Raw genomic sequence first — 19,563 nt, forward strand, 5'->3', positions numbered from 1 at the left:
AAAAATATCTAAATGACAAAAAGTTTTTCTTTATTAAAAGTATGCAAAAGAATGTAAGAAGGTATTCAGATCATTGGATAAAACTTTTTTGGATATTTCCTTGAAGAAGTACAAATCAGGAATATAATACCTACTAATAAAATGATTCGCTGTAGTCCTGTAAAATTAATAATAAGTAGATTGGAAGTATATCTTCTTTTAAAGTTATACACTGGGAGGGAAAGTAAATGTTTGGTTAAATAAATGTACATACATTTTACTCTAAAGTTTACCAACTACATAAGAATAAGTAAGGTTAGAGTATTTATCTTACCTTCTTTTATCCCTCTAACGCTGAAAAATACCACATACATACACTGGTTCTTTGAATGATTTATTATTATACTTAACAATAATTAAATGCATTTTTCTTAGACTATCCGGATTTGACTATTGACTCTTGGTGACGCTTCGGGTACAAGTCCTCTCCACGTCACCTTTGAACATACTCTGCATTTTTTAAATTGCAATGTAACGTGCTTAATCGCCTTGGGTATCAACATCCACCAGACAACCAACCCTTTTATTGAACGACCTTTGTCTGAGAAGTCCTTACTGTGCAGGGTAATAAGTTGCGCCTATTTTGGGCCAAGGCATTTCCCCTACTCTAATTATTTATGTCGTGCATCTGAAGGAACCATTTTTAACGTCTTTAGTTATAATGACTGAGATTCGAACCTATCACCTTCCTGACGACAAGCTGATGTGCTACATGTTGAGCCACGGTCGCGGCTACCCGTTTAGTTAAGATCTAGAAATTTTGGTTCCTTCAAGGCCAAATTTTATGTGACTATGATTTCTGGTCCTTGGGTAAGAATTGAATTAACACCCATCATAAAACAAAATCTTTAATTGTAAATGTACAACCTATGTATTAAGTTACTTACAGAGCATTGATATTTGAGTTGGTTGTCTGCAAAAGTTAGTGCGTTATGACCAGCTTTACAGGTCTAGGTAATTATCAACAATAGCCTGATTCATTGATAAGATATATGGGAATGGGTTTTGCCTATATGCGTCTATATTAAGCGCATTATTTGGTGATCCTCGAGCCCGACACCTCACATAAACATCCTTTTCTAAGCCAACATGGTGTGGTGTTGTTATTTTTTAGTTGGAACAGTCTTTAGAATCTTTCGATAAGAAAATACCAAAACATTGTCCTCTTTGTTAGACAAATTAGTTCTTGCCTTTGCCAAGGGCAGAGACAATCATTCAGAGAAATACTTAAGTAAAAAAAATATATATATTTTATCACTTTGCACAATATAACAATATTTTTTTCTTTAATGAAGTAACATTAGTCAATGAGGTTAAATCTTTCGCATATAATTAATGTTTTTATGTCCGTTAAAAAACATACAATATCATTTATGGATCTATTTCTAACTTTCCTCATAAATGTCTAAGATTAGTGTTTGTTTAAGCGGAGACAAAGGGAATTCTGTCTATGTATATTCTTTCTTTTTTTTATTTTGTGACCAACAATATCTATAATACAAAGTAGAACGATGTCTATCTGTCTGTTTGTTTGTTTGTTTGTTTGTTTGTACCGAAGGATCTCGCTAACTGCAGAACCGATTGGGTTCTTCTTAACAGGGTAGCTTATAATAGGTCCCGGGAAGGTTTATAACTATTTATGAGAAGGGTACCATCACCCTCCCAAGAGAAATCACACGTAGAAAAAAATTAACCCCGCCCCCCCCCCAAAAAAAAAAAAGTATAAAAGATAATATAAAAAATGTGGTTGTGGATGGGACCACCCCCCTCCCCCCAAAAATTTAATTTTACTTTTTTTTAAATCTAAATTTTAAAAAAAAATGGGTTCTGGGATTCAACTTCCCCCTCCTCAAGTGCCACTAGAGGCCACTAGGTTACACGACATTAATAGTCAGAGTAAACTGATTCGATCACGGGTTTCATTGACTTTCAGCCAAAGGTTGTGCAATCAAAGAGTTGGTTGGCTATTGAGTGTTTTAAGGGAAAAAGAGAGATATGCCCCCCCCCCCCCCTCTAAGTTATACCGGGTTGTTGGATCTGACATTAACGTGTCATGGGCATTAGCCTCGCCCGTATGAGGTAACCCCTATTTGTACGCCTTAAGTATGTCAGACTAATGAGTGGATTTTCATTTTTTATTGACCTCTGTATTTGACGCTAAAATAAACCAATCATGAGTCTGCTTGTCAAATATAGTTTTAAAAGTCCGTTTAAAATCGCTGGAGGAAATAAGTTTATTGTTTGCCTAGCAAATTAATAATTTCTAATAATAGATTTTGTAAATTTCTACTATACATTTCTTAACATAACTATTAATTTTGTCTATTATAGTTTGTACACAATGATTAACTGATTGTTTCTGAGCTGCTTCTTTTTGATTGATTAGATCGAGGAAGAGTCTGTCCGAGGTGCAACTACCTGGAGCCGCCACACCATCAGCAGCACCAGCAAAGTCTTCCACTCTACTCTTGAAGGATCTCAAGTCAGCTGCTTCTTTTCACTTTGGTTGGTCTCTCACCAGCTATGATGTCATAAAAAATGTTCCTGTGTCTTTGCTGTTGTATAACTCATTAACGATAACATTAGTTATGTAAATCAGTATGTTTCCCCAAGTTGGACCACTTATAACCAGTCCTAACCTAAATAAATTGAAAATAAGTGAGGGGGGGGGTTAGATATGATTTTTTCCTATGCAAATTCTCTGCAAAGGGTCCTAACCCTCACGGAGCTACCAAGTAATCAAATAAACTAACCCAGCCAACCAAGTAAAAAACAAATAAATAAAATACATTCAACAAGCATTAATGCCTATTTATTAATTGTATTTTTTCAAATGATAACTATAAGTATTAGTAATAATAAAATATCTTCTTTTTATAGTATTCTCATTAAATCCTTTTCTTATATAGCAGGAATGATATATTCCAAAATTAGCAATTTATGTACACACGATTCACTTAATCCAAAGTTTGAAAAGAAAAGAAAAACAAGATCAGATAAAAAAAAATAGTGAAAGAAAGGAAATAAGACCAAAACATTGTAAAAACACTTTTATTAGATAAATTTTCCCATCCAATCAATAAACATTTTTAAAAATATAAAAATCGCCCCTCACTACAACTAATTGTTGATGTAATTAATATAAATATTCATTTGTTCAATGATGGTTGATATAATAATTATCATTTAATGATAATCTTAATCATTTTCTTGTCTACAAATCTTTTTATAAATCTATTATGTACTAAATGTGTATACTGTATATTAATGAAGTGTACATTAAAACCTTTACAACAGAAAGGGTTCATTCTACCAAATATAAATGTTTATTGTGGTATCCGCCGAGGATAAATGGCAGACACCGGAGTTCAATTAGATTACGGCAGTGTGACAGACGTGGACACCTTACTATAGAGAAGCTACGCTTCTCTAGCATTCACTAGATAATAATCAACATCTATTTCAGTTGTCACTTTATTGAAGGTTTAAAGGATACTAAAGCTATATACAACAAACAATAACTACATGGATAGGAATAAATAATCATAACATAAAAGCATTATAATACATATACAATGGTCAGTTTGGGCAATAATGATCCCCCATCCCTGAAAAGGGTGGGGGAGAATTAAGAATACAGTTAACCATAATAAACATGACAGATTCAATCATTAATTTTAAGCATAGGGAGGGGGTTGTCAGACCCCTTCCCCAGGACTCGGGGGAGGGCCATTGACCCTCCACCGAACCCTAGTTCAGGGGTGCCATAGGCATGGCTCACGGTTGCCGAATACCACAACTCTCCCCTCGGAAGGCTGGGAGAGGGTTTCCCTACCAGACTTCCGACAGTGGTTGAGGCCTTCGGTCCGCTCCTTAGGGCTAAGATATATACAAACGATAATGATTCAATGGAATCCTAGTGGTGAGTGTTTTCTCAGGGTTGATGGGCTCCCAGTGTGGGATAGAAGGCAGAGGCTGGCTTTGGTTGGACACGTTGTTCAGCGCCGGCAGGTGTCAGGTTGGCAGGTGGCACAGTTGTTGCTGGGACGGTCAGCAGTGGGGCCTGCTGGTTGTTGTTGGCAGCGGCTGGGGCGCTGGCTGCCAGGTTGATCGTCTGGGCAGCGGCCTGTCCTCCTGAGGGGCCGCGGGGTCTGCCAGAGGGCGGTCCTGGCCTACCTGGGCGGTCATGACCGCTATCAGCTGATTGCATGGACACCATCTCCTCGGCTGCTTCTCGGCCGATGGGGATGGCATCCCAGTCTACTGAAAAGTCCCGGGACTTGGCATGGGTGAGCCTGGCTCTAGCCAGAGCTTTCCTATATAAAGCTGGATGGTACAGGAACACTTGTGACATCGCATTCATGGCTGCTCGGATGCCTCCTTGTGCTGCTGCCAGAGAAATGATGGTTAGGTCCCCCAGCAGTTTGAGGATCAACAGCAGCAAGCACAGTATGGCTGCGCCATCTCCCCACTCGTGGATAGCTTGTCTAAATCCAGCCCAGACATCCAGGGCGGCCTCTCCTTCCTCCGCCAGTCGGTCAATGTTGTAGGACACTATCCCATGGTCTCCTGTGGCCGAACAGCTGCCTTGCTGAACGCAGGAGCCATAGGATAGGCCGGTCAGCATGGCGCTCTTGTATGCTGGGAACGCCAGCAGTTGTTGCCAGTCGTTCAACTCAGCCTGCGAATACAAGCCCCCTGAACTGAAGTCATCCAAGGGCTCTGTCAGCAATTGCTTAGGTGTATCCAGCGGGGGTGGCCTCTTCTTAGGAGCGGGGGTTAACTCTATCCAGCCTTCTTCCGCGTGCACAGTCAGGGGGTAGGTTGAGGAGCAGGGAATCTTGGTGGCGTGGCTACTATATACTCGTGTCACGGCGTCTACAAATCCTGTGGGTTCTACTGGCACTTTGTCCCAACACTCCTTGTGTTCGCGGACAACGTATTTATTGCGTTGGCAGGTCAGCTGCAGCAGGATGTCTCCCCTCAGTACCGAGAACGTGCTCCCCTGGACACGCACCGGGTGGGCCGGGTCTAGTTGCTGGAGCTTCCAGCAGTTGGCCGCTACTTCTTCTGCTGCTGTGCTTTTCATGCTTGTTTCCAGGGTAAACCCAATATAACCTGCATGTATTTGGGCTTGGAGGGGGACGTCAACATCCCTGGCCAACACTCTGGGCAGCGCAGCCGCGGCTGGGTCAGCTGCCACGAACAACGCTGGATGATTGGTGGCATGGGCCTCGAAGTTGCAGTTCACGATCGAGGTGGGGTTGGTCATGTTGATGAAAAACTGGGCCTGATGGTCAACCAGGTATGCATCCATCACTAGGCTGGGCTGGAGGCTGCGGATCAGCCTCAAGGGGCAGTCTCTCCCCAGGTGGTCCCACACGTAGGTTGCTTCCCCAGTGATGCAAGACAGCTCAGAATGGGGACACTCCAGGGTCAGGTGGTCAGATTGGGACTCCACCCGTCCATCCTCTACCACGTAGGTCTCTTCCTTGACCAGCAGCCGTCGCTCCTGGAGCACTAATTCATTGCGGTACAGCTGGCCCTCGAAGTGGACGTCCTCCCCTTCACAACCCACCCCCTCGGGGCTGCTGACGAGGGCGCCCACCATGTCGATGGTGAAGAACAGGGGATGGTTCAGCTGGAACGTCAGTGGCTGGGTCTTGCCTGGCAGCGTGTAGACTCGGTTCCTGGCCAGGTCTCGGCACGCTTCTGGGTCTATCTTGGTTGGCCTCATGAGGGTGGGGACCGAGGTCACCTTGAGGTGACCCCATACCCCACACCTGAACGTCCACTGGGACACGGTGAGCTGGCAACTGTACCCGGTTGTTTCCCTCACCTTGACTTGCTGTAGGACGTGCACTTCATGGCCCAGGGGCACCTCCTGGTGTAGGGGCTCCGTGTTACACATCTTTTCTTTATTGTAGGATGTGACGTGGGTGGGGTTGGCACAATCCCATCCCACCAGGACGTAGCTGGTTGTAGGCCACACGGCTGCCAGCAGGAGGCCCCACAGGACCATCCACCAATGGGAGAAGCTTCCAGGCAACCATCTACCTCGCACGCGCGGCTGGGGATCTTCAGCTCTGGTCACGGCTGCTTCTTGTGGCTGGACACGGCTGGGCTGCTCCTGGCTAGATACAAGTTTCCATTGAGCGTTATCTTTGTGCGGCCGGGGCACCCCGATACCCTCCCCAATGACAGACTGGCAAGCGACTGGCACTTGCCTGGGTGTCGGCTCCCCTAGCCCCAAGTGCTTCCTTCCCTTGTCCAAGGCATGCCCAGTGGCATGGGGCTGAAGTGCATGTGGCACAGGCTCGCCCTTACTCACTCCCCTCCCCTGCCCTAGGAACTCAGGTGCATGTGGCACAGGCAAGTCCTTATTTTCCCAAATTTCAATCTCCCCAGCCTCTGGTGCAGGGGGCACAGGCAAGGCTGGGGTTTTACAATGGCTTGGATACAACACATCTAACAAATTCAACTTATCCTGGTGTTGAGCAGCTGGGTTCCTTCGGCTGGCAGGGGGCTCTGGATGGCATGTAGCTGGGCTCTCCCTGCAGACTGGTGGCGCTGGCTGACTGGGGGTGACGGGTGTCACCCCTTCCTCTGGGGTTGCTGGCTCGTTCCAGGACTCAGGTCTCTCGGTGGCGGCAACGGTTGTCGCCCTAGACATCAGGTTGGAGGCTGGCTTGTTCCAGGATCCAGGTATCTCGGTGGCGGCGACGGTTGTCGCCCCAGGCACCAGGTGGGAGGCGCTGGATAGCACCCCCCCGTCATCCCAGGTGGCGACGCCGGGTGGCGTCCCATACATCGATGCTGAGGCGCTGGCTAGCGCCTCCTGCCTCTCTCGTTCAGCGGCTGCCAGAGCCTCCCCGTACACCGTCTCAGGGACGCTGGGTAGCGCCCCTCCACTCTTGCTGGGTAGGCTCAGTCGGGCAGGTTCCATCATATTGAGGCTAAAAGGCTGGGGCCTCAGAATCTCTGGCTCGGCGATGTTGTTGGGTTGTATCAGCTCTGGCCCCAGGTGATTGAGACTGAAGCCTAGGCCAACCCGGTTGGGTTCAGCCGCGCCGCCCAGTACGTTGATCCTGGCTGGGACAGTCCCAAACTGCGGCATCCCATCGGCTCGGTCCGCAGCTTTGGGGGCGGCTGCTTGCTGCGGTGGTGCTGGGGGCGCGTTCCCTTCCATGTGGGCCACTCTGCTGGGCTTCCCTGGAGGGGCACCCTTATCGGCGGTGCGCCTGCGGCTGGCTACCTGGGCCCAGTCAGCTCTACAATCGGCCGCCGTGTGACCGTCATAGTGGCAACGCTCGCACTTGGCAGAACGGTCACGGCGTGGCTGGGTGCGTCTCTCCTCTAGGCTAACTTCCACAGGCGTCGGGCAGTCTCGAGCTCGGTGGCCTCTCCCCTGGCAGCGGAAGCAGCGACCTGGAACCTTGTCATCTGGAGCGACCTTCCCCATCTGGTGGAGACCCGGAGCCAAGGCGCCAATCTCCATTGGCTCCGAATCATCATATTGGGGCAACTGGATGCTGGCAGATCCAGTCAGCCCGTCGGTAGAGTCCACTAGGCACACACCTTCCTTCAGTTGCTTGGTAATCATGGTGACGGTAAACATGGCCTTACGAGTGTACTCAGGTACACTCGTAATTTCATGTCCCACTGTATCGGTTCTGTCGAGTGTTGCTTGTAATCCCTAAACGCTTGTTTAAGCATTTGGGATTCAAAAGCAGGACGAAATAGCATTTCACACTCGGCCTTGACCTGCTCGTAGGTCAAGGCTTGGCCTGCCTCGCCAAACAGATGGGACGCCATTTCCGCCGCTTGCCCTACCAGTGACAGTAGAAGGGCATTGCGGCGGTTGAGGGAATCATGAGGTGGCACGCGGTAAGCCGCCCATGACATCTCGAGTCTGCGGATATGTGACGACCAGGATTGCTTGGGCGGTCCTCTATACTCCGGCAGATTGCTCAGCATCAGTTTGCGGTACTCGGCTGGTGCCGGCTGAGGGTCATCCTGGAGCCATCCTGGGGCTTGATCACCTCCTGGAGCTTGCGGCTGTTCCATCGGGTCAACGGTTCAACGGCGGGACACAAAGTTATACAGTACTAGAATTGAATGGTCTGTCACTTGAGGCTTTCTAGCCTAACAGCCAACACTGTTTTTATCACTAGGTTGGTAGTTTAGTTACAAAGGTATAGCTTAGCTGTACTTATCACTAGTTGGGTTCTGAGGTTGTAGAATAGGCTGGTAGAGGTAGATAGATGTTGAGGGTCTGAACTGCTGTCAGGAACTGATTGGGTTTTCCTTTATCACACTAGAGCTAGAAGGAGGGAAGCTTGTAATTCTTTATTTGCTAAAAATACCCCTGTTAGATGCTATGGAGTAGCTCCGCTCCGGTGTGTGTGTGTGCGTGCGTGAAATCTCCTGTCCTTGCAACGCGCGTACGCACCATCAAATCGGCGCACACGGGGAAAACGCGCACTTATCCCTCAACTCGCTCTCTCATTGGTCCGCTTTGTCCGTTGAATTTATGATATTTCCGCACTCTGTTGCGCTACCCGTGAATGGCGCTCTGTGTTCCCGGTCGCTAGCCCCACACTACGGACGGACTTAGTCTAGTGTGGGTAGGAAGGGGGAAGCGCGTGAGGGGACGGGGGTAACTCCGTCCGTTCCCCCTGTGAGGGAGGGGGGAGTGTTATAGGTTTGAGGGTAACTGTGTGCTGGTGTAATAGTGCCTTTTCTTCTTAATCCTAGGCTTATCTATTATATCACCCTGATTGTATTTGCCTTCAATGAAGGGGGGCTCCTCCCTTTCCTCTGGAACAAGGGGTGTATTGTTGTTGTGCTGTAGGCTTGAGGTGATTAGATTGTATATCAGGGTCTTTATTATATTACATCTAGCTTCTATTTTTGTCCTTATCACAATTACATAACAGATTTGTTTACTAACCCTGTTCTATTTTTAGCTGTTATCACAATACACAATAAATCCAAGCCTGTTCTATTTTTAGTTTTATCACAACACAGCAATTTGTTTGCCAAGCTTTGCTCATAAATATATTGTTTAGCCATCACACCAGGGTGGTAATCCCTGCAATGTGACATAATATCTGTTTTTCTAGATGGGTGGCTGCGTTGTAGCCTCTCAGGATACTTGGAGTTGACGTAGTTTTTCTCTGTTCTGGTGCACTACACTCGTATGTTGGCTCGCAGCTTGCAGCTATGTGGCGTGTTTCAGCCTATCGGCGGCAGGGAATGTCCCGTCCTGCTAGCGCCGCTGATCCAAATCCGGCTGTTGGCGGCAGGGAATGTCCCGTCCTGCTAGCGCCACTGGTTCGGATCCTGCTATTTCTTGCAGTAAAGTTGGCCTATTTTCAGCCGTTTACACTTATTTGGCTTGTTTCAGCCGGTCCGCAGGCCTGTTTCAGCCCTTTGAGCGCTCAATTCTCCGTTAGATGTCGGCGCTGCTCGCGGTTCTTCGTCAAGTTTCGCTGTCTCGCTTCCACAACTGCCGGATGCAGAGTTAGACTTTGCTGTCCAGGGTGGGTAATTCGGATTGCTTGCGTCAGTTTTGCCAGTTTCACTGCTGGGAGTACCTTAGCCTCAGATGCGCGTCTGCTCTACACTTGTGGTTCGCCGTAATCTCACACAGCTGTCACCAAAAGTTGTGGTATCCGCCGAGGATAAATGGCAGACACCGGAGTTCAATTAGATTACGGCAGTGTGACAGACGTGGACACCTTACTATAGAGAAGCTACGCTTCTCTAGCATTCACTAGATAATAATCAACATCTATTTCAGTTGTCACTTTATTGAAGGTTTAAAGGATACTAAAGCTATATACAACAAACAATAACTACATGGATAGGAATAAATAATCATAACATAAAAGCATTATAATACATATACAATGGTCAGTTTGGGCAATAATGATCCCCCATCCCTGAAAAGGGTGGGGGAGAATTAAGAATACAGTTAACCATAATAAACATGACAGATTCAATCATTAATTTTAAGCATAGGGAGGGGGTCGTCAGACCCCTTCCCCAGGACTCGGGGGAGGGCCATTGACCCTCCACCAAACCCTAGTTCAGGGGTGCCATAGGCATGGCTCACGGTTGCCGAATACCACATTATATCAAATGTAATGTATAATTAAAAGATAGTAGGGATGCTTCGCCCCAATACCTATTTAAACCCCTCTACGTAATAACATGTTTTCAGAGTATGCATTTAATATCTTAAATTTTTGGAGAAAAATTTCAATAAAAATATGTTGCATATTTCTCTCTTCATTGTTTAACAAAATTTTAAAGAGTGTTTTAAAACAATATATGTTGAAATCGATTATTTATCAATTTACGGCATGAGTGTGTTGAATGTTTCACGAGGTCAGTCAGGCATACGGAAATCTCTTATCAAAGAAAAGCTTCGGTTTTGAAAAGAAGCTTTAGTTGAGATCTAATTTCAAAGGATTTTCTGTTTAAAATCTAATGCATATTTTGTTTCATTTTTAGTATTCAAAAATTGTTTCACCTTCGTTGATCTATTTAAATCCTACATTTGATATCAAAAATATTTAAAATTTTGTATTCATAAAAATAACAAGAATAAAAAAGTCCAAAATAGAATGGCTTTTGTTTTTCCTGCGGAAAATACTAAATTAGTTTAAAAAGATATATAAAAGCCTAAAAAGACCCTTTTCTGTAAGATTGTGATTTAAGTTTGTGTGTTATTTATCAAAACCTCAAAAACGGTATTTAAGTAAAGGTCCTTTTTTGGAGCCTGTTGGTTCTGGTGAATAAAAGAGAAAATGAAATGTCATACATTTCAGAGAAATGCCAAAAAAGTGACAAAAGGACAAGGACAAAAAAATCATACAGTAGCTTCGCTCCCCCAAAAAAATATGTGCAAAAAAGTTTTGCATGGTGAATAAAAAGTTTTCAAGCTTTCAACATTGACACACACAGATTCTCACGGAATACGCAAATTTAACCACGTTTTTTTGCCGACAAGGAAAATCAATTTCATAAGTTGAGCAGCCACATTTGAACACAAAATAGTAAATTGTAACTCAGAATATTAGTTTAGGAAGGCTATTTATATATTCAATAATTGTGAAAATTAAATAACAAGGAACTCAACATTAATGCTTTATTGGTATTCTGGATTATGCAATAATAAAATAAAAATAATGTTGAACATTGAAAAAATGTTTAGCAAAGAGAAGAATATGTTTACTGAAAATCAAAATAATGTTGACAATTAAAAAATTTTGCTAAAATTTTAACTGAAAAAGTGTATACTAGGAAAATGACAAGAGAGGCAGTGTTAAAATTACTACATCATATGAGCGAGGGGTATTCTTGGACTGAAAGGTAAAGTAATTCTTTCTGACAACCAACCCCTTGTGTAAGTCCTGTCTGTGCGTGGTACAAGAATGTTCATAGACCAAAGCAGTCACTTCACTGGACTGTAAATTTTACTCGTCCCAAGAGTTTATTAACCACGTTCTCTCATTCTTTACAGTATCAAAAGTTTTTTACCGAATATGATAATCTAAACAATTTTGGGGTATATTCCATTTCGTTGCAACACCCCTTAAGGGGCGTTTCTTTGTATTTTCACAGAAGATTGCCTAACCCTGCGGTGCAATTAAATAACCCAATTAACCTAACATAACCTAACCTAAAATTACCTATCCAAAGCCATTTTGAAAATATGACGAATCGGGGCGATTAAGGGGCGTTGCCACGAAAGGGACTATACCCCAATTTTGTATACATTGTTTTATCCTTTAAGATCCCTGATTAAACAACCCACAACCAAATCAAATCTTTTTTTTAAAGATATTTAAACAATACCATTGTGTCTTAATATACCAATTGTATCTACATGTCTAGGTATCTTTGTGTTTATAGGTACTTGGCCAAATAAATATATCATCCGTGTATAATATATTTAGACATAAACGTGCTCTAACAATTTTGCTAACTTTTGTCTTTAACATAAGAATGTTTTTTTCATTCACAATGATTTAAAACCAAAATTATTGAAGACACTCTATAAGTTGTAACTGTCACAATTATTGACTTTAGTTCAAAATGGACATGGCATAATGGTAGGCTATCGTTCCAAAAATGTAGATACTTTCTTGTGAGTAGAGCAGCTATATTTTAAAAGGTTCTTTTCGTCTATAACTTACTTACAGACCGATATCAAATATAAAATAGATAGTCTTGAAATTAAATTTCGCCTCTAACTGAGAATTAATACTTTTAGGTGTATTAGGGCTGCGCCCCTAACATCAGGTGCTATTATTCAAAGGGGTAAGAAGGGGATAAAAGAGGATTAGATCTAAAAACAAAATAGCCTAAAACCATCACAGGACCAAAAAAGCAGAACAAAATAAGTTCAGTAGTTATCAGGGGAAAGGGAATGTGATTCTGACCAACAATTCTATGTGAAAATTTCCTCTCAACTCCCTGCCCTTTTTTCTCCCCCCTTCTTACCCACTTCCATTTCAGTTACACCAAAAAATTACAAGTCTTACTCCAACAAAATATCTAATTTTCAGCAATTTCAAATGGAATTAATTGGCTGAATAGCAGCCCCTGAGTAGATATAAATATCTTAGGCTTCAAGACAAAATTTACAAAATATATAAAGTTTTTAAGGCTTTAAATTGCACTGCTTCAAAGGAACGTCTAGTAAGCAACCATGCATTTGAAGGGGGGCTATTGACAATAAACATAACAAATATAGAGAAGACATGCATAGACACAAGTGTACATTATATAATGCTATATAGAGGGACAGATAAAGTTATTACAAAAAAAGAATTATAAACAAATTAATCGTTTTAACATGTTGTAATATTATCATGTCAAAAAGATACTTAATAAACAGGGACAAATAAATCCTTCAATGTGTAAGAACTTTTGATTAATTGTTTACAGCATACATTTGTTAGATGACCCTACACTCTAAAAAACTTGCAATCTATGACCTTACTGACTATTTCCTGTAAGTGAGATCTTATTTGACAAACAAGCTAACATATTTCCTCTTATTTATCAGAATATAATTTTTCTCAAACATCTAAAAGTCTGATTTTGCCATAGCATTTATATTTTTTGTTTTCTACTTTTTAAAGAATGTTCGACCCAAGCAAAACATATAAAAGTATGCATATTTATTTTATAACACTATTGCAAAGTATAGTAAACTAGCCTGGACTCGAATTTAACATTTTAATAATATTTATTTCAATGTTGTGGTAGATAGGTTGAGTATACTAACAGCATTACAAGGACAGTTTGTTTTTAAAAATTCCTAAAATTTTATATAGTCAATATAGAAACATCAATTATTTAATAACATAGTTTATTTTCAACCATTTTTTGTAAAGTATACTTTGAATTGTACAATAGCCTGGAATCAAATCTAGAAATTTCTTATTGTAGATCTTAGACCACTTTTGCAAAGTATGTGTGCAATGTATTGTTTATCACCCTAGACCCAAATTAGATAGTTTAGATATTAACTTTTTTACACACGCCATTGCACATAAATAAAGGCTGTATAGATAGAAACTTTATAAAAAATAAAAAAAAATTACTTTTTGACCCACGCTACTGCAAAGATATACCTAATCTGCATGAAAATAAAGCATGCATAAGATAGAAGAGAAGTAGGTCAAATCTTTCTTATATACAGTATACTTGCATATGCTTTTATTCAAACAGGTATTGGTATCTTGAAAGATGATTGGTAACACCGTGGAAATTATATAATCAAATTACCAAAAACGTATATCTTTATCTTAGAAAATATATGATTAACAGTAGAACCTAGTAATAGTGTCTAACTTTTTATCTCTGTGACGTAACAAAAATCCATCTCTTTTTTAGGGGTTTCCTTTCCCACCTCCCCTCTCTTCCTTCGATATTTGTTACGTCACAAAGATAAAAAGTTAGACACTATTACTAGGTTCATAACAGTAACACTCGCGTAAACAGTAGTTCATCCGCTTGTCAGTTGAGCAGCTGATATGCTGGTTTCTCGGCCCAAACTGCGTCGCATATAAAAGTAACAGGATATGTGTCTGGCTGTTCGTGTGTGTGTGACTCTGTTCCTAAGGATCTGCTGAACCGATGTGGTTTTACAATGTAGCCACGCCTTTTCAACCTCAAGTGCCACCTAGATGCATCCAGGGTCGTTGCTGCTAGCGTTAACTATAAAGCATTGAAGAAATAGGTGTAGCTGTAGTACATTATGACTACATACTTACGAGATACAATAGCTACACAATTGTTTTTACATGGATTAATATTCAGTGTCCCAAGTATTTTTGCATATTGAGTAAAACATATTTTGCTTCATTGAATATTATCACCACAATATCTTATGCAATTGAGATATAAAAACCAAAACAAAGCGACTGTGAAATATTTCTTTTATTTTCAAGGTGAATTGAATATTGAATCCTTTTAATAATTGCATACAGAAATAATGTACATCATGTATGTTATTGTTATATCTAAGTAAAATGGTAGCATATCTATTTGCTGTCGGAGTGGTGTCGGGTTCGAATTTGGAACAGCGTCAAACTAGAGGCGTAAAAAATTGTATCGACTGCTGCTAAGTCTGGCGTGTAACACTAATAGTTAGAGAAGGAGGAATGTCTTAGCCCATAGACAGGCGCATTGCGTTACCATGCATAGTTTGTGACAAAGGTCATGCAATCAAAGGGTTGCTTGTCTAATTGATGTTGCTAGACATGATATCCATGGGTGAAAGAGCAACACGTTCAATTCAAATAAATGATTCCCTAAGGTCATTGGACGATTACTTGTTTTGATGAAGCCCAATCTGTACCACTTTTGCACCAATTTTGATTCCTGTGACGTCATAAAATGGGGGAAATGAGAGGATAAGTCGGAAAGAAACCCCTTATTACGTCACAGGAATTAAAAGCCCAATCTTTACCACTTTTGCACCAATTTTTATTTCTGTGACGTCATAAAATGGGGGAGATGAGAGGAGAAGTCGGAAAGAAAACCCTTATTACGTCACAGGAATTAAAAGTGGTGCAAAGGTGGTACAGATTGGGCTTCGTCACTTGTATTAAATAAAAGAAGACCTCGCGCCTCTAAAAATAGGTAATGTATAATATTCTTTTTACTCTAGTTCACATTAACCATGATTTTAAAATAAATCCATTAACACAAACCACTAATACAGGTTTACAAGTTTATAGGAAATTAGTTTACATTATCTACAGGGTCATTCAATATGCTATTTTGTATTTGGTACCTTTTTGCAGACGTTTAAAAATAAAATCGCCTTTGTCTAAGAATCTGAAGGTATACGACCATAAACAATAAATTGATTTACACCCCATTTTAAAAAAAAATACCCTATTTATAAACTTTTTGTAAGTTTGCACAAAGCTACCAATCAATATTCAATTAAAGTACACGAATGAGATAAAGTGTTTTATAAAAATTGAGGGCCAGTTTTACTTACTATGCAATGGTTAAATTTAAGGTTTATTTAAGAAAAATCTTTTACATTCGGTAAGGACTATAACAACACAAAATTTAATGAAAGCGTGATAGAATTAGTATGAGAAAAAAATCTAGTGTTTTAATTAATTCATGCACATAAGTACACATTTTATTACTTTAATAATAAAAAAAACGAAGATTTATTATAATCTTAATATCCTATCTTCTTACTATCTTGCTGGTATTAATCTTTGTAATCTTGGTCTGTCCTGCTGTTTAATTATCAATTTAAGATCCGCATTACATTCTTTATTACTGTCTCATAATTTTTTGGTAGCGTAACTTACATATAACGTGTTTATAAAACTTATCAGTGCATCCAAAACAAGTACATAAAAAGTATCTTATTGTGGAAAATTTTCCTCGATTAATATAAAAAATCATAATCTTAATTCCCATAGATAAAAATAAATTTACATACACTCAATTTATATTTCTAAAGTTCAAAGATCATATAAAATTTTAAAAAGTATATTTGCTATTCTATGAAAATGTGTCGGACGTACACCCGTAAATTAAAAAGACGCAACGTGTCTAAAAGTAGACAAATTTAGAAATACCTTCATGATATGCGTCCATTAACATTCTTGGAGATAAATAAATGATGCCAACTTTTAATTAAATTTTAGCATCATTCTAGAATTTTGTCAGTGCTTAATGGAAAGGAACATGAATAAAAATAAAATAAATACTATCTCAAGGTCTTCAATGTTATGTTTATTCAAATAAAGAAGTGGAAGGGAACTATAAATAATACTGTTAACCATAGTTTTGTAACCACGTTCTTTCATTCGTTGGACTAAAAGCTTTAACTAAATCTTTAATTTGAAGAGTGCATCAATTTCGCCCACTGGATTAATTCTTATGAACCCAGAAAGAAAACCCATCACCTCCACTTGGATCAAAGTCCTTAGAGGCAAAGGCGAAACTAATATTATCTTTTAAAATTATTTTTTCCTAGTCTTTAACACAACTGCAATAATTATTTATTAGGTTGTGCTTTTAATGAGGCTTTATAATATATTATTAAAGTCAGATTAATTAAATACATCTCTGGTCTAAAAAAGTTTTACAGTTTATCTATCCCTTTAATCCTGTATTTATGTAGAGTAATGATGCAAGTTTTATCAACTTTTACAAAGATTTTATAACTTGGCCTAACAGTAAACCTAAATGCAGTCAAGACCTTTTGCATTTTCATAATAACTAATCTAATGTTAGACCTACTTCATATATTATTCTTTAAGAACATTTAAGATATGCACGTGGCGGCGATTGTTTTACCCTAGGGTTTAACATTATCAATGTTTCATATTTTAAATTCTTCAATATTAGAATGACCTTCTCTTGAAACACCCTGTAGTTCTTTTAACTGGATTTTAAAAAGTCTTGTTAAGACCAAGTGACGTCGTAACCTCTTTCTCGTAGTTTAATTGAGGATCAACTTTGATAATTGATCTAGTGAGCAACATATTAGGTCACAACTCAAGTAAGGTTAGGTAAGATATCAAATACCCTTAAAATTTACAGTTAAATGTTTCATTTCTTAGTCCATGATCAAAAATAGAAATTGTAGTAATTATCTAAGCTAGAAATAATCTTTAGGGCTAGGTATGGTCTTTATGCTTGGTTTTGTAACTTTGGCTAAAGTAGAAAGGCAAATATAATTTTTCTTTTCTTTAGACAGAATTAATCAAACTTTTTTTCTTTTCTACATTTTTGCAGTATATGTAGATAAGAAAAAGATTTTTTATCATCCCGCGATATTTTTATTCCTAAAGGAGGCATTAGGAGTAAGATTTATGTCAGTTGTCCTACATCTGCATCCCTGGTTGGTCAGTTTACAAAAACATTGCTGGATTATTACTTTATTGTCCCTGCCAATAATGGATATAGAATAAGTGGATATTGTGACGGGGTAGTTTTTGTCGTTAATTTAGATATTGGTCAATACGTTCCTTCATGGTTAGGGGAGGGGATGGGGTAAAATCTTAATAATGGGGGGATGATATGAGGTATCGTTATATTAGCCAGCTGCGAGAAACATTTTATCAGGGTAAGCGAAAATTTCTAACAATATCCAATCTAATAAATTCTGCTAATGTTTCAATATATTTAAACTTTAAAACATAAATATCAAAAGATTGGAAAGATAATTAAAATATCTATATTGGAAGAGATTATGTGTGTGATATATAGTGATATATGTGGCTATTTCATATCAATGGTTAATTGGTGGACCCAAAATAAATTGACCAATAAAGATTTTATGGTGGGTAGTTGTCCAACCACTTACCCAGGGAGTTCATACATTTTCACTAAATTTTTGTTAAAAAATATGTTTAACAAGCATTAAAATAAAATAAGAGAGCTTTTCTAGTGTCAATACTACAATCAATCTGTCAATTAATTGAGTATACGTGATGAAATGTTTTATCTTTTTATTTTTAATTTTTTTTTTTTTTCTTAATACAATGCGTGTATGTTTTTTGTATGTTATTAATTTATTTTGCTTGATTGTGGAAACATCTTTATATATTGGGTTCACTTTCAACCCAAATGTACTTATCAGATATCAGGAATCAAGGATCAAGATAGTACTTATATCTCTTTTTAGGGGTTCGTGTTACAAATTTCTACATGCCACTGTTAAGAAATATAAATTTTTTAGTATTACCCAAATTTACTTATTATTCAAAGAAACTTAGTTTTACTGAAATAAATATACATATGTTAACTAAGACTATTTATAATTCTGCCAATTCAATATACAGATTTAAAGCTAATAATAATAATAATGAACAAGATTTGATTTATAAAAGAAGAGAGACATGTTTAGTTTTAGATTAAAATGAAACTTGTCAGGATTAAAATATTTTGAACAAATTTGAAAAGGGTAGATAGGAAAGATTTGTAGAACACAATTTGCGAGTTAGAAATACACTTAGGATCATGGGAATCTTGTACCTGAATAAACAAAATATTCACTAAAGAAAACTTTACTATCCCATATAGACGAGTTCAACAATCAAAAGGAAAATCAGGAACTCGGAATAAGGCAATGTATAATGAATAAATTTTCCTCTAAATCATAAGTGGTATATTTTGATAATTGGGAAAAATATAAGAAAAAGGGATGTAGGAACATAGATCAATAAGAGACACTTTGGCAAAAGTGAACACGGAAAAAATGTAAAATTTGTTGTGAATTTACTAAACTGTATAAGACAATGGACGATAAAATGATGTATCGCTTCAATTTTGATAACAAAATTACCTCTTCTGTAAATTTGCAATATTGGTTGAAAAGATTTTGTATATTGCAATTTTGAACCAATCCTATTAGATTAAGGTTTCCAAAGTTATTGAGCCAACTAGTAAAAGAACGAGTTCAAAAAATCTTTGGTAGAAAAAGTATAATATGCAGTCAAATAGGAGAATAATGAAGGTACATCCCGGACCTGTCATTTGTTCAAACATTCTAGTAAAAGTGGCGGCACAGATTATGACGTCAAAAATATTAACCAATGAGAGGCCACTATAAATTTTACCATTGGTCAATTACAGTGTATACTGGCCTCTCATCAGTTATTTTTTTTTACGTCGTAATCTGTGCCGCCACTTTTACTAGTTTCTACAGATTTTAGTACGTAAGGACAAAAAATAAACAAATTGTTTGTCTGCAAAATATCTCTTTTTAAGAACACAGTAATAGTGTCTGACTGATTATGACGTAACAAATTAAATTAGCCAATGAGAGGCCACTATAAATTTTACCATTGGTCAATAACGGCCTCTCATTGGCTAATTTTTTTTGTTACGTCATAATCAGTCAGACATATTACTGTGTTCTCTTTTTAATTATAATGAAAAATGGGGTTAGATGGATTATCTAGATATATTATGTCTATTGATAAATATGAAAACATTGTCGAATGTTTTGCTAAA

Source organism: Acartia tonsa, chromosome 3, assembly GCF_053477335.1.
Source record: "Acartia tonsa isolate MP-2025a chromosome 3, ASM5347733v1, whole genome shotgun sequence".
NCBI classification, from domain to species: domain Eukaryota; kingdom Metazoa; phylum Arthropoda; class Copepoda; order Calanoida; family Acartiidae; genus Acartia; species Acartia tonsa.